The sequence below is a fragment of the Chelonia mydas genome, chromosome 9 (genome assembly GCF_015237465.2).
Source record: "Chelonia mydas isolate rCheMyd1 chromosome 9, rCheMyd1.pri.v2, whole genome shotgun sequence".
In the NCBI taxonomy this organism is placed as follows: Eukaryota; Metazoa; Chordata; order Testudines; family Cheloniidae; genus Chelonia; species Chelonia mydas.
The window spans coordinates 42,406,758-42,432,784 of NC_057855.1; the positions used below are offsets into that span (position 1 = coordinate 42,406,758).

General features: G+C 42.6%; 1 protein-coding gene across 5 annotated transcripts in view; it reads right to left on the reverse strand.

The window, feature by feature from the left end:
- The window catches only part of ST6GAL1 (ST6 beta-galactoside alpha-2,6-sialyltransferase 1), a 256,245-nt gene that overhangs the window by 81,962 nt on the left and 148,256 nt on the right, over positions 1-26,027 (reverse strand). For 3 of the 5 annotated variants that reach the window (XR_006284034.1, XR_006284036.1, XR_006284033.1), the window contains exons 10-11: positions 25,152-25,367; positions 13,552-13,651 (exon numbers count right to left, since the gene is read on the reverse strand). The gene's annotated coding sequence lies outside the window, so the exon portion shown is untranslated. Of the gene's footprint in view, positions 1-13,551; positions 13,652-22,454; positions 22,726-25,151; positions 25,368-26,027 lie in introns of all 5 variants that reach the window. The other 2 variants (XR_006284035.1, XR_006284037.1) reach the window with 2 other exon arrangements.

Sequence of the window (26,027 nt, forward strand, 5' to 3'; positions counted from 1 at the left end):
TTGAGCTCAATGGAACTCTTTGCACTGACTTTGGCAGGCTTTGAGTGTGGAACGGGGTCCAACAGAGCTGAAGAAGGAAACCTTGGGATCTTTGTCAAGGAGGCCACGTTCTAATGATTTCCCACATTCTTGGGTTCTCTTTCCTTAAGAGGCAAATTTGTAGAGCAAAGTGGAAATTCTAATGTCCTCATCTGCTTGTGAAGAGAAATCAAACATAGAAACTGGTAAATCTAACTGTGCCTAAGTGAAAATTAGGGAGGAGGAATCAAGTTATCTTCCCCAGCAATTCAGTTAAACAAAAGTTGCTGGGATAGGTTTATACTGCCCCTAAAGCATGTCCGCTAATGCAAAGTTTGTCAGCCAGCTGTTACGTGCCCTCACAAGACCATAGTCCTACACAGTTCAGAGATATTCAAAATCAATATATGGCAAGAGACCTTAACATGATCATGAGGACCCAAAACACACATTACATTGGCTATGGGGAAAACAGTGATCAAACCAAAGATTATATTGTATATATATGAAAAAAGTAAGTTACTGAGATTTTAAAATCTATTGGCACTGTTATTGAAGCCTAACTGTGTGCAGATCTGTGTGCAGAAACCTATTTTCAAGAAATAAGTTGTGTATCATGGGGAAGCTAACTTTATTACTCCCTACTGGGAAGGAAAACGAGATTTGTTGGCACATTTGTTAAACATTATTTATAGCCTATCACCAGTTCCTCTGAACAGTTCCAATGAACTTTAACCTGGATAGAGAGAAAAACAGCTTTACAACACCCTGAAGTGTGTTCTCTTGTATGTTTCTATGCACAAGTGACAAGTTACAAATCTAAATGTCCATTTGCGTGCACACACTTCTGAAAAGTCTATTGGCATCAAGGAAACAAACAAATAGATCTTTTCCAGTCCAAAAAGAAATATTGTTATGAAATGTAGCTACCACTTGGACTATCACTAACCAAATGCTGATTGAATGGAAGGAGAGAGAAATGTTGAAGGGAAGAGAACAAGTAGAAGAGAAAGCTAAAAATAAGGAAGAGAAACAAGCAGTCACAAAAAATTAGGAGTGAAGTAAAAGAAAACCAAAAACCAAGATGTGGCAAGACAAAAATGGTTTAAGAAAAACTGATGATAAAATGTTATGATGTAGTGCAGTTGAACCTTTGATTTTATATATCTGGAGACAAGACTCCACATGTTACCTTGGGCAAGACACTTAGCATATGTCTACACAGCAACTAGATACCCGTGCCAGCTGACTTGGGCTCGCGGTGCTTGGGCTGTGTGGCTGTTTCATTGCTGTGTAGATTCCTGGGCTCGGGCCGAAGCCCAGGCTCTAGCACTCTGTGAGGTGGAAGGGTCCCAGTGGGTTTTTCTTTGCTGTGTATACATACCCAGTGTCCGTATGCCTCAGTGTCGCCATCTGTAAAATGGGGATAACAGCACTTCCCTACCTCTCAGGGGAATTGTGAGGATAAATATGTTAAAGATTATGAGGTGCTCACATACTATGATGGGGCCAGCCTAAAATAGAGGATTATTTAGTATTATAACATGAAGGAATATTGTAGTCTTCTCAAGTGTATGAAGCTACACTTGGTATTTCAAATACCTCCACACCTCCTTACATGTTTTTCTAAGTCATCCCAGTGTTCAAGTTTATGTTGGCATTTGTATAGATAGCCATAAGGAAAGGGGACACTCTGGGAAGATTTTGCTTAAATAGTTACAGGCACAATTGGGGCAATAAGGAAGATGTTTACTCAGCTTGACAAAAAAGCCAAAAATTATAACTAATAATTCAGCCAGATCTGGTTACAGGCTTTGATAGTTATATAACTCTACAGATAAGCGTATTTTCTTGTCTCTTGCCTGTTCTCCATGCCCCATCCTTGGCATGAGAGATGGCACATTGTACCATGTAACATCTCAATGCGAGTTAACACTGGCTTTCAAATTTGGGCAACCCTTGCGCACATTGGTGAGCAATGATGACACCAGTGGAACTACTCATGAAAGCAAGTGCTCACCATTATGATTAAGGGTTGACTAGGCCAGCCCTTTATGAACTTACACTCCTCTTTTAACCTATTTTAACCTTTATTTCAGTGGAAACTGCACATGTATATAAGAGGGCAGAGTTTGGCCTTTGATTCTCAAGTTCTTTCAGCTCAGGCTGCCTCTTATATCTGATTTGCATTGAGGCTTTGAGACCTATATACTTCTGCTTTGCTTAACATAGGAGCTCGAATATAAATTCCAACTCAAATGAAGTGAGGAGTTGTCACCTCTACTTATTCCTGAAGTGTGTTTCTCAGCTTAGATCTAGTTCCTTCTTCCCACTCCACTTTGCAATTCCTATCACAAACCCAGTTCCCTAAAGGACTAAAAATAAAATAGGTACTGGACTGAAAGTAATTCTGCTGAACAGGTGATGAAACCTGCACTTCTTACACAAGCGGAATGTCAGCCCAAAAATCCAGGCATCATTTCTAAGAGAATATCAACATTGCCAATTCTTAAATCCTGCACCATTCTAGAGGCCCAACAGATGTTGGGTTGAGTCCTTTTTGCAAGGCTCTGCAGAAGCCAATAGATCTGCTCTTAAACAATTTATATTCTGACTTCTCTCAGAGCAGTCTGTGATTGCATGGGGGAACTGCTTCTCCAACAGAAATCTCTAGCATGGCTTTTATAATGTAAGTCCTTGCAAAGTGCATAGCAGGAAGAGCAAGATGGCACTGGAGCCCAACAAGGAGGCTCTTCATTGGCACAAGGAAGGTAAAGCACTGGGCATGTTCTATCACACTGAGCCGAGTGTTTTCTGTGTTTTTGCACTGGATGTCTACTTTGCTTTCAGGTTACTGATTACAATGTATAGCTGATTAACTGACTACACTTGCAATTCAATGTTAAAAATGTTCAAGAGACCAAATAACCAAGCTTAGCCAATTTATTGCCCAGGACAAAACAGTGCCATATGAAAAGAAGACATACTCCTCCTTTTGAGAAGCAATTCTTATCTCACAGCATATTCACCATATATAGTAGGTGTCCTTCAAAGATACAGCCTCAAAAGTTCCTCTATCTAGGAGAGGGTCATTTATAAGCTAGAAAGCACTGTATATGTCACACAGTTAAAATTCACCAGTCAGCTTTTTACCTTGTTTTTCTGGTACCATGGCATACCTTTTCTTATCTGCGTTTTGGATACCAAACCATTCAGGCATAGAGGGACATCCAAACCTGTGCTAGGACCCACCATTCCTGTATCTTGTTTTAGATAGGCTTCCTATTTTCTAATGCCAAAGTTGACTTCAGCTTTGCAAAGTGCTGTGATATGGGTAAATAGAATTGTGGGAAGAGCATAATATATTCAGTTAACATATCTTTCCAATATCTTTCTCGACTTATATATTAATACCATGTGCATAATACCTACTGATGTGGTGTATACTGCACCCAACACAAATATACTAGCTAATGGGGAGTGTTTTGTGTACAATCCACAGAAGTTTGTAACGGACACTGTGTAGCATACACAGACTAGGAAGTACTATGAAGTGCTATAATACTTAAGGTTGTGGAGGGAAGAGTTTTGTGAGATTATATTGTTTGAGAAATTGCCAGAGCTTGGAAACAACCAATACACACCTAACTGCCATACTGGCCCCTCTCACAAGTAATTCTCTTGTTCTCCAGAATCTCAGGTTGCACTAAAAAAAGTCTCTAGCTGTTATGTGAAATAGCTCACCTCTGAAGTTAAGCAATGTTGCAGTGTCTACAGGAGTCTGCCAGCAGCCTGGAACAATAGCTGTCAGAGGTGTGACCAGCCCCATCCATTTCAATAAGAAGTGTTGACTCAGGTGCCTCAGTGATATCAGCATGGACATTTACATGAGCTATTTCCTTCCTCATCTAATCAAGGAGAGTGAAGATCACAGACTCCCCAATGTACTGTGAGCGGTGTCCCGTTTTGGTGCCACAAGCGGGTGGTATTTGGGAGATCCCACTGCTCATTCCTCCCCCTCCCACAGCCCAAATCAAAAAGGAGCCAAGCCCAAGGAGCCTAGGAGACCCCGTGGGCACACTGAAGCCCCAGTGAGGCGGAGCCAGAGGATCTCAGTGAGCACACATGATCATATTTTGGACATTTACATAATCTATGGTGAGCTGCATCTCAGTTTAGTGATGTGTGCCTGGGGCTTATTTTGTGGGTAGAGCATAGAATTCACCACCTTTCCAGCTCCTGATTCAATTCCTAGCAATAGCCTGTGATCTGACGTCAAAGATGCAGAACAGCAAAGGTCATAGTAAGACGCTCGAGGCAAGAAGTCACAGTTATCACTGCCCCCGCCCCTCCTTTGTGTGTGCAACAACAACTTTACCAATTCGTGACCTCAGTGCCTTACTATGAGCCTTAATATTCTGTTTCTTTTTCATGGAATTCAACAACCAGAGGAGACACTAATCTGCAGGCAACTGTAATTATAACCTTTGTAGAAGCCTAGTTCTCCTTTCACACCCTCTTTTCAGTACATCTCTAAGGACTGAGTTACTCTGACGAGAGGAGCATTCAGTCCTAATTCCCGCTCCTTCCCCCTGCCCGTTAGGACAGTCATCCTTTACCATTACTCGGTGATGCTTCCTGCTCGAAGCCATGTTACCAGTGAACAGCAGATGTTTAGCATAATTCCAGTTTCCTACTTTAAGACAGTGTCAATATAGGTGACAATTTTGCAGCACAGCTCTAGCTAATTGTTCGATATTTCACTTTCTGTGCTCAAAAAGGAATCAAGGCACAGCCTTTCCCTCGAGGCTCTATGCCAGGCAACAACGACTGTAAGCAGGTAAAATGAGTCAGAGTGGGTAACAGCACAAACCAGACACTTTCAGGCTGCCAAAGTTCTCCCCTGGAAGGCTTCCATTGCTCAGGGGATTTACAGAAAAGCCCCAGATTGGGTAATCACCTCAGCCCATACTGGCTGGGTGCAGAGTCCTCTATCACCAGGGCATTTCTCTTTTTTGCCCATACGAGCTTTCCTGCCTTTCTTCTGTGGGGTCTGACTGGCCTTGAGTTCGTAAGCCAAATGTGGGCCAAACTCTCAGCTGGTGTAAATTGGAATAAACCTTTGTGTCACACTATTGTGAGCTCCCTATATCTATTTTATGTATTGAGAGACACCGATATGTACAGGGGGTTTGCCTCTGTAAGTGTACATCGGTAAACATAGAGATATCTAATACAGTATGTTATTCAGGGCTAAAAATAACTTACCTGTTAACTTAGTAATAGTGCCCAGAGGCTCCAACTGAGATCACGTGCCCCCATTGTGCTAGGCACTATACAGATACATACTATTGTAAGAAAAGTCCCAAGTACTATTATCCCATTTTCACATGATGTGAGGAACTAAGGCAGAGAAAAGGGGCAAGTCTACACTATAAAATTAAGTAATTAAACTGCTTTAGCATATCCATACTATACTCCTTGTGTCGGCGGTATGTGTCCTCACCAGGAGCGCTTGCACCGATTTAACTGTCAGTGTGGAGTATTGTGGGACAGCTTCTGTTCTGAGAGGCAGTAGGGGCTGGTCTACACTATGGGGGGGATCGATCTAGGTTACGCAACTTCAGCAATGTGAATAACATTGCTGAAGTCGACATACTTAGATCTACTTATCGCGGTGTCTTCACTGCGGTGTGTCGACGGGAGAGCGTCAAGATTCCCCTTGAGCTTCTCGTTGAGGTGGAGTACCAGAGTCTATGCTAGAGTGATCAGAGGCTGATTTATTGCGCCTATACTAGACACGATAAATTGACCCCCGCTTGATCGATGGCTGCCTTTTACACTGATTTCATTAGGCTTTGAATTAAGCCCTAGAGTGGCTTACCCAAGATCCCAGAGGAAGCCTATGGTAGAGCTGGAAACTCAACTCTGATCTCCAGTGCCTTAATCGTTTATTTTAGGAGATCACTCATTTTAAGTGAAAGTTCCTTGATAATCTGCATGAATCTCTGAAGATTCAGGCAGTGGGCAACATTGGAAAAACAGGGACAGGAGTCAGCATGGGGAGAATGTTATCCGTCCAGCTATCAAACTTTGGATGGCACAGATTCAGTGAAAGAAACAGATGCTCTGAAGAAACAAACAAAGGGAAACATATGGCAATTCTATTCCATTTCAATTCTAAGTTCATTTAGTAGTAGAAATTTTCTCTTTATTAATACTAGCCTCAACTTGTCAATGTATTATTGTAAAACATATGTATCAATATAACAAAACAAGTTGAAATACACATCTGTAAAGACCCAGATAGCCATGTCAGATCTATAACTTTTCCTTTTGGACTTTAGATACACTTTTTTTGCATCATTTCTTTTTTCCCCCCCACATTACATAATAAGCGACAGATGAAGTTTGAAATCCGTCAGTTGGAATAGAGCCCTAATACAATTGTGTCACTAAGAAGCAAGCTCAACTCAGAAATCAAAATGCATCACTTCCTGATTCTGTTGAAGTAACAAAAATCCCTTTGTTACAGTGGGGATTATTTACCTTAGTGAAACAGAAGGGAAGAAGGATACCTGCAGATATCTCTGCAGTACAACATTTCCATTCTAATGCATATGCTGGAATGTTTTGCCGCTATTCTTATGTGGCTTTTTATTTACGTATTAATGAAAGAAAAAAAAATGTGCTGGCTTCTCAATATTGCATTCCCGTTCGTGTAACATTTCATTGCCATGATTCCCAGATGAGCATTTATCAAGTTATTACAAACTTTGGTCACTGTCTACAGTATTTCCACAGTGGGAAACAGCAGGTGGAATATAGTTTGCTATGGAAAAAGAGGTCTAAGAATAATACAAAGAGCCTGACTCTCATGGTTAGTTCAAATTGTAAGGCAGCTTGTAGAACTTGTTTGATAGGATAGAGGAGTTCAGTGTCTAGGACATTAGCACCATCTGCAGGCTTGTTCTCCTCAAGGAGAGACACTCTGCCAACATAACCTTACTTAGACATCCCTTGGCTACATCATTTCTTGTTTTAAACTAGTACTTGGAGCAGAAGTTATTAAGAGCAAATGGCTAGAACAGATGCTGCACTTTAATTAGAACTGAGTGAATAATTTTCAGCCAGTACCTTACTCAGTGAGTTTAGCTTATTTTCTGCTATGCACCACCCCTGACTAGGCCCAAATTCAGCAAGGTACTTAAGCACATGCATAACTCAGCACTCAAGTACTTCACTGAATCAGGGGCCAAGGACAGCGTTTATATCAAGCCCATGATCATTTCAATAAAGAAATATTTATAAAATTGCCATCATCCAATCATGGAGCATCAACAATACTATGCAAGTTAGGCAACCAATCACACGTCACAAATAATGCACAGCCAGATTGAGCGGTTCATGAAAAAAACAACTCATGGTTTTCCATGAACCCCCCACACTGAAGTTAACAACAATACATTCCTAGAAATCAGGGTGACTTAGAGAACAGGAAAGCACTAAGTTTATGGGATAATTTATTCACAGTGAATAAGTTCATCCAGTTCTGCTCATTTTTATTGCCAGCCTACAGTACTGCTACTTCTCGTTCAAATGTGCCAATATTAACACTTAGGGCTTGTCTACACTGCCCCACGGTTAGTACCACGAACAAGCAAATAGCAGTGCGCTACGGGCATGAACTGAAAGCTTCCTAGTTCATATTAATGTAGTCCTGTTTGATGTGAACTAGGAACCTTTTAATTTGTGCCTGCAGTATCCACCTGAGGGAGTTACATCACAGCACTTTGGCAGGCGCACTCCTATTTGCACCCCCGTAGTCTAAACTGCGGGGCAGTGAAGAGATAGCCTTAAACCAGGGTGTGAAGAGGGAATTTTCTATATGAGAATGTGCCTCATCCATGCTGCAATGCCGCTCTCTAATTCTGGATAACTTCCTTCCAACTGCCACTGCAAATTTGCTGACAGTCTCTACCACAGATAGCTTGACTCAGACGGTATTCCAATATACCTTAAACCAGTGGTTCTCAAAGCCGGTCCACCGCTTGTTCAGGGAAAGCCCCTGGCAGGTCAGGCCAGTTTGTTTACCAGCCGCGTCCGCAGGTTCGGCCAATCGGGCTCCCACTGGCCGCAGTTTGCTGCTCCAGGCCAATGGGGGCTGCAGAAAGTGGCGCAGGCCAAGGGTCGTGCTGGCTGACCTTCCCGTTGCCCCCATTGGCTTGGAGCAGCGAACCGTGGCCAGTGGGAGCCGCGATCGGCCAAACCTGTGGACACGGCAGATAAACAAAACGGCCTGGCCCGCCAGGGGGCTTTCCCTGAACAAGCGGCGGACAGGCTTTGAGAACCACTGCCTTAAACTACAGTAATAACTAGACAAAATAAAAGCACAGGCAAAAACTAAAGAATCTTGGAAGCTGTCTGTTGATGGGTCATAATGGCAGACCACGTGACATCCCACACTTGTGGTGCTGCTGAGAAGACAACGTCAAAACTGTTTCTGTCAAATAGCTGCTGGTGTTAGACACATTATTGCTGTATTTTCACTAAATAAATCAAAGTTAGCTAATCACATATAAATCCTTCCTAAAGGACTCCCAAATGCAGAATAAAAGGCCCACAATGCTTTGGAAGATATAAGACACCTGCCAAAGAAATTGATAAAAGATCTGCAGATTAGTATGTATTCACATGTCTTATTTACTATCTAACTGATGTGCAATGAAATACAAACACAAGATCTTGCAATATTTACCCTGATGCTAATGGGCAAATAATAATCTCAAAAGAAATGTGTGTAAGGGAGGGTGTAAAATGAATATAGCAGGATCTGATTTCAAACAATCATGTGAAGTTTTCCAGCTACAACTCTGTAAGGTGAAATGGACAATGAAGAAAAATATTTACTAACTGTAACCAGGGAGGTAAAATAGGATTAGAACAGACTGCATATAGGCGTGTTTTATGAAAATACAAAAGATTCATATGGGTAAGGGAAATTGGTTCTCTGTATTGCTAAAATGATTAGCAAGCAAATATTTATATAAAGGTAGGACTTGAGGGTTACGATACCTTGACTGTTTTTCAAGTTACTGGATATTACGTGCCCAATTCTCATTTACACCAAAGGCTAGATTCACAAAGGGGACTAAAGTGCCTACAGGAACAAGTCCAACATTTAAACACCACTGGGCGTTCACAAAAGCACTGCTCAGCTGCTGCCTAGCTCGGAGGGCACCTAACGTCCACTAGGTGCCCACATTTCTGCCGGTGAGCAAAGCCACCTAATCCTGACACTGCTGAGCTACTCAGTGCCTAACTCACGCCTAAGCTCCAGCAGCATTGACAAGGTAGGTGTTCCCTGCCTATCCCAGCTGCGGGGCCTGATCTGATAGCTGTGCTCTGAGCATGTTTAACGCACACAAAAGACAGCTGCTGAGCAGGAGTTGGTGGCGATGCCTGTCCCCCCCACACACACACTTACCTCCAGGAGCCCAGTGATTAGAGCACTCATCTGGAGTGTGGGAGAGCTAGGTTTAAATCCCCACTCTGTCTGACTTGGGGCAGGGATTTCAACTTGTGTCTCTCCCCTCCCAGGCGAATCCCCTAAGCACTTTCCTGGGCTTTCCTGTTGAACCTGCTACACTTACTCATTCGGCTGGAGAAAGAGGGAGAATGACTCTATAGGCCAGTGGGTGGGACACTCACATGGGGGACCTGGGTTCAAGTCCTTGCTCCAACCAGGCAGAGTGGCGATTTGAACCTGGCCCTTCCACATGCCATGTTAATAGTCTGGCCACTGGGGGTGAAGGGGCAGCAGCACGACCACTATTTTTCATGGTAAAGGACTGACCGGTCCTGGCGCCTAACTTCAGGAAGGGGTTCACAGCTGTGAATCCCAAGTGGAGGGAGGAGTCTCCCTGCAGCCCACTGTTGAGGGGTGGGGCTTAGATCACACCCTTCTCAGCATTTCCAAGTGGTTATTTTAGATGACTCTCACTCAGGGCGCTGGTTTCCTTTTTTGGGGGGGAGAGGGGCACCGAATTCTCACCACGCATTAAATGGGGAGTCCGGGTGCCTAACTTGGGGTTATGAATTCCAATAGGCAACAGAGCACCTACAAGTTAGACACTGAAACGCCTAATTGCCCCTTGTGAATCTAGCTCTAAGACCTCTCTACACCACTCCAACAGTTTAAAGGAGACTCATAGTGGATGTAACTAATCTGTGGCCATTTAAGGCCCTTTATATTGCCAAAGTGGTGTCAAGGGGCTTTAGTGTAGATGAGAATTAGGCATATAATATCTATTAATTGAGAACCACAGGGTTAGAAGGGACTGCAAGGGTCATCTAGTCTAACCCCCTCCAAGCTGCAGGATTTGTTGTGCCTAAATCATCCAAGACAAATGGCTATCTGGCCTTCTTTGAAAATCTCCAGCGAAGGAGCTTCCACAACCTCCCTAGGTTGTTCCATTGTTCTACTGTTCTTACTGTTAGGAAGTTTTTCCTGAGATTTAATCTAAATCTGCTATGCTGTAGTTTGAACCCATTGCCTCTTGTCCTGCCCTCTGTGGCAAGAGAAAATATTTCTCCATCTTTTTTATGACAGCCTTTCAAGAATTTGAAGACCGCTATCATGTCCCCTCTTAATCTCTTCTTTTCTAAACTAAACATATCCAGTGCCTTCAGCCTTTATTCATATGGCTTTTATTCCATTCCTTTGATCATCTTTGTCGCTCGCTTCTGGATTCTTTCCAGTTTCTCCACATCCTTTCATACTGGTGACCAAAATTGGATTCAGTACTCCAGCTGAGGCCTAATCAGCACCAAGTAGAGTGGTACTATCACCTCCCGTGACTTGCATGCTATGCCTTTGTTATTGCAAACGAAAACAGCATTTGGGGTTTTTTGCAACAGCACCACATAGCTGCTCATGTTGAGATAGTGATCCACAACTCCCAGATCTTTCTTAGCAATGACGCTGCCAAGCCAGTTATCCTCCATTCTGTATTTGTGCATTTGGTTTTTCCTCCTTAAGTGTAGCACCTTACATTTGTCTTTGTTACTTTTTATGTTGTTGACTATAGACCAGTTCTCCAATTTATCAAGATCCCTCTGAATTTTAGCTCTATCTTACAAAGGGCTGGCAATCCCCTCTAGCTTTGTGTCATCTGCAAATTTTATCAATATCGTCTCTATACCTACAACCTGGTCATTAATAAAGATATTAAACGGCACTGGGCCCCGAATGGATCCCTGGGGAACCCCACTCCAATCTGACATTGTTCAGTTAATAGCTACTCTTTGTTTGCAGTTGTTTAACCAATTATATATACATGGATTACATACCATATCATTAATGGTAGTTCAACCAATCTCACATTTCTCCAGCTTACCTATCTAGAAAAATAGTTGAAGTGACATATATTTGCTATTACTCTAGCTCTAGTCCCTAAACACCATCCATTTTACCATTCCTGCACCCAAGGTCTCCCACCTCCCAGAGGGTGTCCTAACCCCTGAACTGCAGAGTCATTGTATTCTCTCTCTCTTCATGGATCTGTAAACTGGCATAGGTGCCTCCCTGCAGCCTAGATTTAAGTGCCTATCTCCAAGAGCAGAGCAGAGATTGGCACAAGCCCCTCTAATCAGCATCTCTCATTGGCTAGTTTAGGCAGCTCCCTGCCTAGCATGCTGGATTTTATGGATCACAATCCTAGGTTCCCCTCCTGAAGGCATCTAACTTGGTTTGGTGGATCACAGTGTGTTCCTGTGATTTTCCAGGTGCATAATAGTATGGGGCCATGATGCTCAGTGTTGCAATGCTTTATTCCCTTATGGATCCCACCCTTAAGTAAAGCTTTCATAGAATCATAGGGTTGGAAGGGACCTCAGAAGGTCAGCTAGTCCAACCCCCTGCTCAAAGCAGGACCAATCCCCAACTAAATCATCCCAGCCAGGGCTTTGTCAAGTCTGACCTTAAAAACCTCAAAGGAAGGAGATTCCACCACCTCCCTAGGTAACGCATTCCGGTGCTTCACTACCGTCCTAGTGAAAAAGTTTTTCCTAATATCCAACCTAGACCTCCCCCACTGCAACTTGAGACCATTACTCTTTGTTCTGTCATCTGCTACCACTGAGAACAGTCTAGAGCCATCCTCTTTGGATCCCCCTTTCATGTAGTTGAAAGCAGCTATCACCAGATGGCTCAGCAAAGCTCACTGGAGTGGCAAACAGTTAGTTGTCTGTAGCTCTGAAAATTACTTGATTTTTGTAATTTATTCACATTAGGTAAGAGCAAGTCATTCATGTAAAAAAAAAAAAAGACTCATCTTGCATCTCCAAGTGAAAAACACAATCAGTAACTCATTGTATTGCTGAAATAGCTTTCTAGTAATAAAGGGACCATCTGTGTCTTGATGTCATCTCTGCTTAATTTCACCTTGTGTGACTTTCACCATTTAGCCCATTAGCAATAGCCCCTTTTACTGTGTTTTAAAAAGAAATTAATTAGTGGACTAAATATTGTCTTTCCTGGTGTTAATTATGCAGCAGGCCACTTACTGGATTAGGTTTTGAGTGACCACTGGTGTGCTTCTGAATGAACAGCTAATCAAAGTACTACTTAAGGGAGACTCTTACATATTATATCACTGGAGACCATCTGCTGAAGGCTCATGATGGGAATATAGGAAGGAGAAGGCCAAAACCTTTTGGAAGGCAATGCTGTGATTTTGAAAGCCAGAGCAGCATCATAGAGAGGAACCTTGCCATTTGGGTAAATTTAAAGGCCCTTATCTTTATGCAACATGTTGACATCAATCAAAGGTGAGCCCCCATCCTGATTTATAAGCCCTGTGTCATGATTCAGGTTACATGCCTGCACAGGGAAGTCAGAGGGAGTAAGGCCACCATTTGTGCCCCTTTGTGGGCTAGCCAGACCTTGGGCCCACGGCATCTGCAACCTGTGGCCAGGTCATAGGGCTGCAGTGCAAACAGATGCCACTAGTCCCAACTGTGTGCTAGAGTTCTGGCTGCAGCCTATCCATGTCACTTGCAAAATGTGTCCAGGCCATTGGATTCTGCCCCCAGTACATTGCTCTGTGCCAGCCTATGATGAGCAAACACCTATGCCCAGCAGCATGCAGCTGGGAGAACTAAGTCCCCCTCTGCACAGCTACTCTACTATCACCCCCTTTCCTAGCCTCTAACTGGAACTTCACTGAGCTAAAGAGCCTTGCTCTGGACACTTCTGAAGGCATTCACCTTGGTGCAGACTGTGACCCATTTAGCTTTGACCAAAGTGACTGGGATTGTCAAATGAGGGTAAGGAAGTTCAATGATCTGAGCACGTAACTTCCTTAGCTTCTTTTAAGAGTCCCAGACAGAGTTATCAAATCCAGACATTCTTCATTAAAGCTCCTATGCTCTAAGACTCTGGCCAATTTAGGGACACCTCCCCAGACAAAGGCTTTGTCAACATCTAACTGGCCTTCTTCTGAAAGTGTTTTATTTCCCTTTTATAGTTACCTGAGCCCCATGTGTTCTTGATCAGCGCCTTTTGTTTGGGCTGGCCCAAGTATGCCGGAGAAATCTCAAGCTACTTTTCTCCTCACCTGTCAGTCGGTGTCTAGAAGAGAAAGAATAAATATTTAGCTTTGCTCTCTTTGGGTCAAATCAAAATAAGGTCTTACACAGATGTGGTAAACATATCTATGTTAAACACAAAAATGGCTGCAGAAGCTGGTCTCCATTTTCAGGAGAAAATGATTTTTAAGAATCAGCCTCAAACTCATTTGGGCCTAGTGACATATTTGGTTTTAATAATTGGCCTCTTCCTCTTGTTCTCCTTTTGTGAGGTTTCTTTCAATGTTTCAGCCTTTCAATTAGTGGCCCAACTCCTACTGGGAGTCAAGATGTGTGATACCTCACAGGATCAGGGCCCTATGACTTCATTACTGGGGACATATTCCAATACTTTGACTTGACTTGACTAGAACTTTGCTTCATGAGTGATCCCACTGACCTCAGAAGCTCAGAAACCAGCCCGGTAATTTTACCTAGCATGTTGTAGTTAGAGCTTTGGTGGAATAGTTTTCCCATCTCATGAAAATTAAGATTAAGAATGTTCCTATTCTGCAACAGGACGACATAAAGATCTTTTGACTTTTTTTTCCACAGGAGGGGTGAAGAGAAAAAAAAAGAGAGAGCTCCATCAAGGATAGCCAGTAAACCGCTGGTTAGGACATTCCTTGGGGAGTGGGAAACCCTGGTTCAAGTCTCTGTTCTGCCTGGTTTGGCTCAGTCTTTGTCTCGTGTCCCAGAGATTCAATCCTGCTCCTAAGAAATCTTCCCAACCAAAGTTCTGTCAAAGCTGATATTTTCCATTGAAAAACTCCTTTGGCAAAAGATTGCTGACCCGTTCTCTTTGTAATGTATGTCTAGGCTTGGCAGAATTCAATTTTCACTTTTTTATAATATAATTTCAATGGACAATGTTGATATTTATTTTAAGCATTTTTTCTATTTTTATTGTTTAAATTTACACACTTGTGAGAAATTATGAGGGGGTCACACAATTATTTAATGACGGTAGATGGTAAGATTCAAAAAGTTAAATCTTTATAACCATTAAAACACAACTTGTCAACAATTACATGTCAAAACATACAAAGCAAACATCCTTAAATCTAGCACTAGGGATTTTTCAAGCAGTATTTTTCTTACTATGCCTATCTGTAAATTTCAGTTGTTATTGATGGAAATATTTTGTTGGTTTGTGTGTGTATGGTGAAATCAACATTTACCGACACTGACCAATAAAAATCTAATCCTTCCAACACAATGTCCCACATTGCATGTAACTTCTGTTCCACTACAGAATGTTTGGCAATAGTGTATAAGAACTTCAGCGCTCACTTCAGCTTTATTCGTTAGCCTATTAGGTCATGCAAAGGATTGTTGTTTCTTAATTGAAAAGCGCTCTACTGGCTGTATTTCATAGTAAGCTCTGTTTGATAAGCAGTATTGCTTGCCTCCTTATTTTCCTTTAAAGAGAGTATTCAAGTCTTTCTGCTATTTTAACTCTTGGCATTTCACTTGACCAAGTTTGTTTATTCTTGGATTCTAACTCCTTAACTGAGAGCTTTCGCTGAATGTACTCAACTGCTCATTGTTACTCCTTATTTGAGGCAAGGTCTATTAATACACCCTCTCAAATACTTTTCAGGCATCTAACACTGTTACAGAAGTTCTTTTCCATAATGCTCAAAGGGCACAGAAAGCAATAGCACTCCCTGTGCAATGACCTCAGCTCTCTCCATCCACTGAGCACATAACACAGATTCATAGAGCTTTCCATTAAAGAATAAGATAATTTAAGTTTGCTACTACCAAACTGATCCTTTTTTAATGTGTTTTAAGTTCTCCAAGGCTAACAACATCTTTTACATGAGTCCTTCTGGATTCTGCCAGGTTAGCAAGCTTTAAAGATCATTGTAACTCTCACCATCCCTTCCCTCTCTGGGTGCACTGCTGCCTCCTTTTCTCCTTCTAGCAATCACACAAGTCAGGTTGCAAATCAAGATCTCCTTTTCTGGGGTCTGGATTCATTGATGTGAATTTACAGTCCAACTCAAAGACAGAGTATTCCAGGACTCAATAACTCTTTTGGTCCTTCTCCAGGACTTCACATTAACTTTTCCCTTCACGTAAGTGGCCAGGCCTCAGTATCTACCTCATGACTCTGTTGACCTCTGCCCAGAATAAGTACCTACTTTTGCCAAGTACTTACTTCCAGAGTTATTATAAAGTCTCTCTGTCTCTGTCTCTCACCTTTGTATTTCTCTGATAGCATCAAGAGCTTTGCCTTGCATCCCCAGAAGGTAGTCATATGATCCTCACTCACATGACCATTCTCCAGCATGTGTTCCATCTGGAGTTTGCTGTCCTAAAATCCCTTCAAGGGTTCACCTGTTTGTAACAGCTGTGTTGAGCTGCACTTACAGGACCCCGCTACAATGGTAATGTTAGAATCTATGTTCTCCTTTATTGCTCGCAAAGAAAAAAAGGTGGAGTTATGGCTGAGAGTGTATATCAGTATTTTAGGGTAAAATATCTTTGTTATAATAACGCTGTAATAATCCCAGAAACAAGCATGATAAATACACCCAGGGTATTCCGAGTCAATGTTAAACAAATGAAATCCATACATGTTAAGGTACAGAAGTCCAAAATTAGGACAGCTAAACAACCTTACATCCTAATAGGCTAACCTTACATTCAACTACTATGAATGTAGTATCCCCACGCAATAGTTTATGATTAAAGCATGTTAGTGATTGTAATCTCAGAGTAGATTAAACTGATTTTTATGACTGATTCTCTATTGTATTTTTCCTTGTGGTGTCACAAGATGTCACATACCACCTGCTCGTTCATCGTCAGTCACAATGATCACACATACAGAGGTTATGGTATGTCTTCCTGCACAACCTTTCTCCAATCAACCACAATGAGAAGTGGGGGGTTACCGCACAGCTATCTTAGCCCTATCTGCAATTCAGGAACTCATTATGAAACAAATACCCTTCTCTTTCCATTGCTGCAAACTGTTTCACAGGAATGAATTATTGAAACATCATGTTTAGTTTTTTAACATCAGGCAAGATCTAAATAACAAGTAAGAGAGAATTTTCCTATCACTAGACACTATAGGCAAGAATGAGCCACATAAGACACTGCTCATGACAAAGCAGTGTTGCCCATGTGAGTCCCGCAATATTTGGCTTTTTTCTTAAAGCCCCATCTCTTGGAGTCAGAAGATAACATGAGAATCTCAGCTTTCAGTTTTTAAAAAGAAAGTTCCTAGTGCTCACAGTCATAGAGAAAAGCCCTAAAGATACAGAAACCAGAAGGCAAAGAAAAGCAACTGCACTTTTTGTTATCAGTGTTTTTAAACTCATGATTTTGAAGGCAATCTCATGATTTTTGAACATTTGGGCTTGGCAATCCAGAAAGAACGCATGGTAGGTGGGGATGCACATCCCAGTGGGAGCTTCGGTGGCTCCCTGTGCAGGCCAAAGTAAACAACATACAGACAAGGAGGCTGGTAAAAGATACAGTCGAAGAGTATTTTAAAATATAGTTCTCTTAGTTGTTAACCCTTTGCCATATTCATTTCCATTTGAAATGGCAAGCTTAGAACCATATGATTTCCTTTGTGGAGGATCTTTCAGAGATCAACAGTTTGCTGAGAATATATTCAACCAGGCTCCCTCATCATTTGTGGAAGATTTCTTTGGGCCCTTTCCTTGTTTAAAATAATGTTTTATCAAGTCCAGAGATTCGTTCACTAATTTAAATATATATAAATCTATCCAGGGTTTTTTCCCCCTCTGTATTTCCATGCCTGCTCAATATCCTTATGTTGATTTTTCCACACACTTTTCTTTTAAGGCATCATAGCTAACCCTTTGTTTGATTTTTCTTTTCTAAGAGATAAATTAGGGTCCCTGGTTATTCCCCTATCCTCTCTCACCAATCTCTCTTCTGCCTACTCAGCCTTCTCAGCCGGTTTTGCCAGTGTCATCTGTGAAGTATGAGATTGGCCTCTCTGGTCTTTATGAAAGAGGCTGCTGATTCCTGTTGATAGTCTCTAACTTATTTCCTGAAGTTCTTAGTTTCCCTGAAAATGCTGCTCACACCTTTAGGAGCTGTGTTATTCATAGTGGAACTTAGGACTTGTCTACATGGCAAGTTGCTGCATAGCAAGTGAGGGTATCACTCTACCATGCTGTAGCTTGCCATGTGGTAACTCAATCAGGTCCACGCTGCTACCTGCAATGAATGTATCTGTGTGCCACACGCCAGGATGTTCAGTGAGCTGCAGCAATGTCCACACGATGAGTTACTCTGTGTCAAGCTAGTCAAACCCTGGCTTGCTATGCAGTACTTCCTCATGTAGACAGATCCTCAGTGGGAAAGGCCTCTGTGGTGAACCTTCCACTTCCACTGAGACTGGGACCTATGGAGACAGTAGTTCTGATGGGATGCAGAAAATCCTCTTCTCCGACTGCTTAATTTGTGCCAAGGTTTGCCAGGGATGAGCCCTGGCACCTCTAGGCTTGGCAGTTCATAGCCCCGGCACCTCTGGGCTTGCTGCATCAGCTATGAATGTAAAAAACTTGCTTGAGCCCCAGCACCTAATTGCTTGAGCCCCGGCACTTCTGTCATTATAAATTAAGTGCTGTTCTTCTTCCACTGGAAGTCATAATCACCCCAAGGTTGCATTCCAAACTCTGTGCCTATTTCAAAGTGGCAGATGGATTTAGATTCCATCCAGAGGCTTCAAAGGCTCAAACATTAGGCAGTCCCCAGGTGGGTGACGCATATGTTTTGTCTGAAATTTTTGCAATGCTGCAGGATGTTTTTTAGCTTAGCCACTTGAGTGAAAAAATGGCAATTGAGAAGGAAATAACTGAGCACAGACTAACTCAGGCTTGAAAATTAATCTCTCCAAAATAAGCATTACATGATCTGGGCTTCTGATGTATGTGCGTCTTCTCACTCTCTAGAACATGCTGACAGAAAGGGCCAATCCCTAGAGGAAAATCGCACAACAGCTAAGTTTTGAAAAAAGTGGGGTCCTCTGAGTGCTGGAGTTTCCTCATAACATATACCACAGTCGTAGGCCCCTGTCCTGCAAAGACATACACATGCTTAATTTTATGCAGCAGGAGCAGCAGTTCCATGGAAATCAAGAGGACCACACATAGTGCATAATGCTGAGTAGGTACATAAATCTTTGCGGGATCTGGATTTTAATATTTAGCTGTACTTTTCAGTATTAAATGTAGTTAAATAGAGAAGAATGGATGAGATTCTATGGCCTGTGCCATAGAATCATGGAATCGTAGGACTGGAAAGGACCTCAAGAGGTCATCTAGTCTAGTCCCCTGCACTCATGGCAGGACTAAGTATTAGCTAGATGTTTGTGTAACCTGCTCTTCAAAATCTCCAGTGATTCCACAACCTCCATAGGCAATTTATTTCAGTGCTTAACCAACTGGACAGTTAGGAATTTTTTCCTAATGTCCAACCTAAACCATCTATTGCTGCAATTTAAGCCCATTACTTCTTGTCCTATCCTCAGAGGTTAAGAAGAACAATTCTTCTCCCTCCTCCTTGTAACAACCTTTTATGTTTTTATGTTTTTGCATGGTTTTATGCAGAAGGCCAGCCTAGAGAATCACAATAGTCCTGATAGGCCGTAAGATCTATCAAACTATAAATAGCCCATTTATAAGTCAGTAGAAAGTCCAGTGATCTCAGCATTTCAAAGGCAACTTCATCCTGCTCTAATTTGTTCTGAAAGATTCCTGCTGCAGGGTCTCGCTCAGAGATGTGTGACATCCTTTCCTATGTTCAAAAACATCACAGGAAAAAGTAATCAAAATGTGTTTCTTCTTCTCTGTTTCCAAAATGCTCACTGATCAGTACAAATGAGGGTAAACAACTCAGCCCCAATAAGAATTGGCTTTTGTTATTCGATATTGATGGTGATAGCAATGTGGTGACAATAAGCTGTGATTGCTAAAACCAAATTCCACTGATACCGTTAAAGTTCACTCTCATTTATCTGGAATCTAGGAATAATACAGAACTGCCTGCTTAAAGTCACCTTCAGCTCACCCTTACCTAAAAAAGACAATCTCAAAGTGTATTAAAATATGGTGGTTTGTAAAAGGGTGAGTTGCCTCTCTGAGTAGGGATCTGGTGACTCCCTTATAAGAGCAGCAGGAAGCTGCAGAGAGGGAGGGATCCTGAGGAAGAGACAACCAAAGGAAGCTGCAGCAGAGATTTTAGAAGCGCTGGGGTGAGCGGGAGTTATACATCTCTTGGAAGACCCTTTGACCATAGGGAAGGGTTTGGTCCAGAAAGCCAGAGCCAGAGGGCTGAAGAAGGCTGAGAGCCAGGGACAGCAGACTCAGCAGGGAGAAGAGAAGGCCCAGGACTGAGCATTGTTTTGTGTTTTATGCCAATAAATTAGACCCCGGGAGAAAGGGCATTAGTGGACAAAAAAAGCCGGTGTGGACTTTATTTAAGGAGCCTCTAGAAGGGGCAAATGGAGGTAGGGCCACTACAGAGCCATGCTGTCCAGTACGGGGTGCCACAGGGCAGAAGTGCCCTTTGACCGGGCTCCGTGAGGACTAGAAAAACTCACTGGATTTTATAAGCCTCTTGACTAGCCCACATATCAGACCCTGTTCTCTCTGTGTGGGTGCATGAGTCCACAGTGCACTATTTAAAAAAAACAGAGAAATAATTCCATGTCAGCTACAGTATAAAGTCAATCCACTTATTCTGGCAGAGTTAATACAAATATGCCTGTCAGAAAAAATCCTAGTTGCTTAGTATGGCTAAGCCAAATATGGAAAAAATATATTTGAAAATCAGTATTTACAGATACATTATCAATCCTTTGTAGCTGGAATATACTTTATTACCTATGTCTGATAGACATGTCTTAGGAGTCATGCATAAAGTACAAGCCATGCAATATTTGAGTCACACATTATACTTAGCCGACAAGTCTTTCCTTAACTGTAACGAAGGCTGTTCAAAGCTAACATGAGGGTTCATTCTACCATGTTAATAACAGAACATCTACTTAAGGGAGAATGTCTCCCCCGAGTGGCAGATCTGACTCCCTCCTACCGTGAGAGATTCTCTCGCTTAGCTGTCTTTCTTAGGCTATGTCCACACTGCAACCGGGGGTGTAATTTTCAGCTTGTGTAGATGTACCCATGTTACGTTTAATCTAGTTAGCATGCTAAAATAGCAGTAAGGACAGGGCAGCAGGGAATTCAGCATAAGCTGTTCAAGCCTGCCTGTTCCCCCACCTCCCTCCCCTCTGGTTTGTACTTACATTGCTAGACCACACTATCACATCCTCATTGCTATTTTTAGCAGGCTAGCTAGATTAAAGCTATCACGGGTACACCTCCAGCTCCAGTGCAGACATAGCCTTAGGGTTTCCTGCTGCCACCCATCACTGCAATATCCAATTGCCTTCGCATAAAAATCAATAGCAATACTAAAATTCCTAGTGGACTTCAGGCGATTTCTGACTTTTGTCCTCTTTAGGGGTCAAAATCCTGGGGAAGCAGGTCTTTTTTTATTAGTTTGGTTGTTTGAGGGGACAGTGTTGGGGGCTGGTACTAGAAGGAGGTGTTCATGTGAGCATGATTTATGGTAGAGAAACTCTTTCAAAAAGATGATCAGACTCTGGATTTGCCTGATCTCCTCTGGAAGATTGTTCCCTAGCCAGGTCCCCTCTGCTGAGAATGCTTTTTCCTCTGCTCTCACATGGTTTTCCCCTAAATCAGGAATGGGGGAAGAGAGTGGGCATTGATCAAATTCATTACCGCCTTCCCAGTCCCAAGGCACCCAAATCAGAGTAGAAAGCATCAGGAAAACAGAAGTGCTCACTGAAGTCTAATCCAATTTTATAAACAGAGGTTTTGAAGGCATCAAGGGAAGTCCACGCTACAAGCAGGGAAATGGAACTCTAGACTAGTGAAAGCTCACCCGACAACTGACCACAATCATCAAGGTCTCCCTGAGACAGGGAATTCTGTCACCCATCCTGAAACTTGCTGCTCTGAGCTCAGGAAGCCTTCTCTTGAAGCTAATCACACCAGCTACCAGCTCCAGAAACAGCAGCCAAAATCTGGCTGCACCCACACTATTCTCAGGGGCCAGTGGCTGTCAAAGCCATCTGGCCAAACTGTAGGGATTTCAAAAGATTTCCATCCAGACCAGAGACTCATCCAGACCAGAACCTGTTAAAGCTCACATAATGGAGCAGCTACTGATAGAGCAGGGAAACTTAAAGTTAAACAATAGAGTGATTTTTTTTAACTCTGATTCCATTGCTTTATGAGCAAATCAATCTGTGTCAGATACACACATCAAATAAAAAGCACATGTCCACTGGTCTGATATATTCCTAATATGGAAAAACTAGTAGATGATCACGAATAAATGGTCCTTTGCATATTCTTAGGGCTCCATCTTTTTAGCTCCCACAACTTTCTCTATTTTTGAGAGGGACATTTCTATTTTGAGGTTGCTTGACTCGTATTTCAATGATGAATGTACTGGGGAATTGCAGACTCTACTCAAAGGCTCCTAACAACGCTAGGCAATATTTGTACAAAAGGTCAGCAGTGTTCCATCTATTTTTTATTGCTATGGACAGAACCACTAAGTGAGTGTGCAGAAAAAATACCATGTGGACAATTTTCAGAGTAGCAGCTGTATTAGTCTGTATCCGCAAAAAGAAAAGGAGTACTTGTGGCACCATAGAGACTAACAAATTTATTAGAGTATAAGCTTTCGTGGACAATGTATGTCTCTCAATTCCCTACCTTCTCCACCAGAACAACAGTGCAGATTCCTCTGTTCCCATTCTGGTCCTTCAGCTCCCAGTCTCTCCTTTTCCCTGGGACTCCATTTGGGTTACATCAAAACCAAAGTGTATGATAAATATCAGGCGGAATTAAACAGAGCACCAAATCTTGACCCTGGGTTCTGAGGAGTAAAGGGCATGTAGGCCCTTTAATCTCTCCTAGGGGATGCTACATCAGCTCGATTACATCTCAGGATGCTCAGATCAGCATAGAAGGAATGGAAAATGTTCTGCAAAAGACAGGGAGTTCATGCAAATACAGAGTCTGTGTGTGTATCTCCTCTACGACAGAGGGCAATTTCTTGCATAAATCTAAATTCAATAAGGTTTAACTCAATTCAGTAAGTTGAATATCTTTGGAGCCCATTGTATGAAAAATGCAATTGTTTCAGTTATTGTAGGATTGTATGTAACTTTTCTTGGTGACTGACTAATGTAAACCTGGGGGAAAGGTTAGGAACTTCAAAGAACTCTTTGGGACAATACGTGGGAAGAGGGCTCCCGAGGTCCTTGGAATGCCTTTTGAAGCTGTGCCCTGGGAGAAAAACCCATTGTATTGATTACCTTCCGTGGAAACTCCAAATCAAAGACTCCTACACTGTATAAAGGGTAGACTAAACTCTTAATGAGTGTGTTAGTTCTGAACTGAGGTTGTTATGAACTTGTGTCCATAGGAGAGACTCCTTTGTGGGGTTTTAAGGACTAATCATCTGCCAGAACCCCTGTCAGAGTTGGGGTGATCTCTGGTAAACTTATTAGCATGTGTGTGAGTTCTTCTATTGTTTTTAATATGTTTTCTCTGTAACACTTTTCTCCTAAGAATAAATAAGGTTGCACAGAAAGAGCTGTGTGGTAGCTTAAATATGGGCAGTTACACGGTTATTACTCTCTGAAGAGAAAAACAAGCAGGTCTGCTGGGAATAACACAACCAAGGCGGGGAACTGTTCAGCCTGGAGATATACCCCAGTCAGAAGGGAGAAAGACATGTGTCTCCACCCAAGAGAGGCAGATGGCCAGGGGAGCCAAAAGTCTGACCAGGGTGGGGGCTATCCTGGACCATTGAGAGGAAATATGGGTGCAGTTTCCCTGAGCTGTGACGCAGCTATATGTCTCCCTCATGAAGACTATTGAAACCTCCATGGTGCTTCTGTGGGGAGAGATGAGGGATCAGAGGGACAGAATAAGGTGTTCTCATTTGGATTAGAGGCTTGGAAAGACTGTCCCCAACCACAGATTTCTGCATTGGGAAGAGATCTTCAGCCCAGCTGACAACTCTTTGTCAGTTGTTAGCTGGGCCTGTGTGGCCCCTTTAAGAATCTACATATGTTGAAGCAGGTGGCATGGAGCAGCTGCACAGTGTCCAGAAAGCAGGGCTCTGGGCACCGTGAAAGCTTAGTGGCCACAGTGCAGAAAGCTGAGAGGGGGAGTGGAAGTGGGTTTAAAAAGAAAAGATCATGGAAAGAGATCCCCCAGGTGTGGGGAACAAACAGTATTAGCAGCATCCTTTCACGCACATCACAGGTGACTAAACAGTGTTCTCACTGCCATAAACACCACATTTCAAACAAACAATGGTACATTGTCAGCACAGCACACAAGCAGCTTAATGACACATGTACACAGCGGAGTTTCAGCAGCAGAACAGGAGCAATCAAAAGCTCTGGGCTACTAAGTCAGCTTCTCCCCTCAGTCCCAGTTATTTCCTGCAGCATCTCACACATTCATGTTCGTGTAGTTAAGGCTCGGCCTTTCCCTGCTTTGAAAGTAGTTCTAGCTGATCCATATTGTCTTAAGGATTGTAAATATGTGTTTATTAAATTAACCCTTGCTGAAGCAGAGAACAGCAGGGATGTGCTTATTGAGACTCAGGCGAAAACTTATTACTGAATTTAGGCTCTGATCCTGCAATGAGATCTGCTAGCATAGACCCCTTTTTCCCCACTTACACTCTTTACGCCAGATGGGTCTTCATGGCAACCCAGTTGCAGGACTGAGGCTTTAAACTGTCAGCTCTTTGGGTTATGGACATGGTCCTGGATTTGTCTGCAGAAAACCATGCACATCTACCAGACAATGCCCAGCATAAGATCTGACATACTGTGTGTGGGAAGGGGAAGGGGGAGCGAGGAGGTGGGCACAGATATTAAGTTTCATAAGTTTTAAATTCACCACCTTTCAATGGCATGAATGTCCCCTTGTTCTTTTATTATGAGAAAGGGTGGGCAAAAATTCCCAACTGACTTTTCTATTAATTATATTTTATACCATGACCAGTACAAATACAAATAAAACTGACTGAAGCAATCCATTATCTGGTCAAGCATTTGAAAGGTATGCAAAATATATTCCAGAAAAAAGCTTGCAGCACTAAACCAGATATGCACAGGCGCAAATGTCTGAGACCTGTAGAGAATGCTGTTATGAGGAATAATAACCCATGACTTCCTTGCTAACAAAAATGTTAGCTAAAGAACATTATATTTTGTGATAAAATAATTTCATAGTGGAAGAATGACAATGGAGGACAGACTAAAAAATTGTTTATGGACCAAATAGGATTAAACAAAGCAGACATAAAAGAAAGTATTCAGAAAAATAACACCAACATTAAACTGAAAAATAAATGTTAATAGGGTAGAGTTGCCCTTAACTTACCTGGAAGCACTTATAGGAGGATACATGAGATCAGAGCCATCCCTTGGGTACGGCGAACTGGGACACCGCTCCAGGCCCCACGGTCTGGGGGCCCCCGTGGGCCGCTGGTGTGATTGGCCGGTGCTGGGCATGGTCAGTCCGAAAGTGACAGGTCAGTCCCGGAAGTAACAGATTCATCACTTCCGCCCCAGGCCCTGCAGTCCCCTAGGGATGGCCCTGCATGAGATAAATAGATAAGATTATTTTGATGGAATGACTGTACCTCCCCCTGTATGGGATTAGTATAAAGAGGGATTAATTTCCCACAAAAAGAGCCAAGCGAAGCGCCTGCCCTATTCCACAGATCCTGCTTTGTGTGCTAATCAAGGATAGCGTTTCCACCTGGGTTCATTAAGGCAGGTATTTAAGCCTAAAGAGCAAGCCTAATGGACTTGGCCTGTGGGAAGCAGGAAGTGTGCTGTTCTTCTATGCCCCAGCTGAGGGAAAGCAGCAGAGCTGAGTAGCTCCCAGGACTAAGTGGTTAGGGAGAACGGCTATTGCAGTTGAGAGCTATATTGCTGAGCCAAGATGCTTAGCTCAGTCTGGTATATATTTTTTCTTGTATTTATTTACCCTCAGCAAAGCAGCCCGTGGAAGGGCTGGAGCAAAGACTGAAGCAGTAGGCAAGCCAAGCAGTGTAGGAAGTAACCCCAGGGGAAAGAATTGGAGGCTAGACTCAACTGTTGCTTTATGCATTATGGCGTTGGGAGAACACTGGCTTCCCTGCCTGTCAGCTATACCTCCTGGAGGGGATGTGTGGCCAGCCCAGCAGTCAAGGTTTGAAGGCTGGCTTGACCCCTGTTATGAGGGAATAGATAAAATCCCATTTACTGTGTG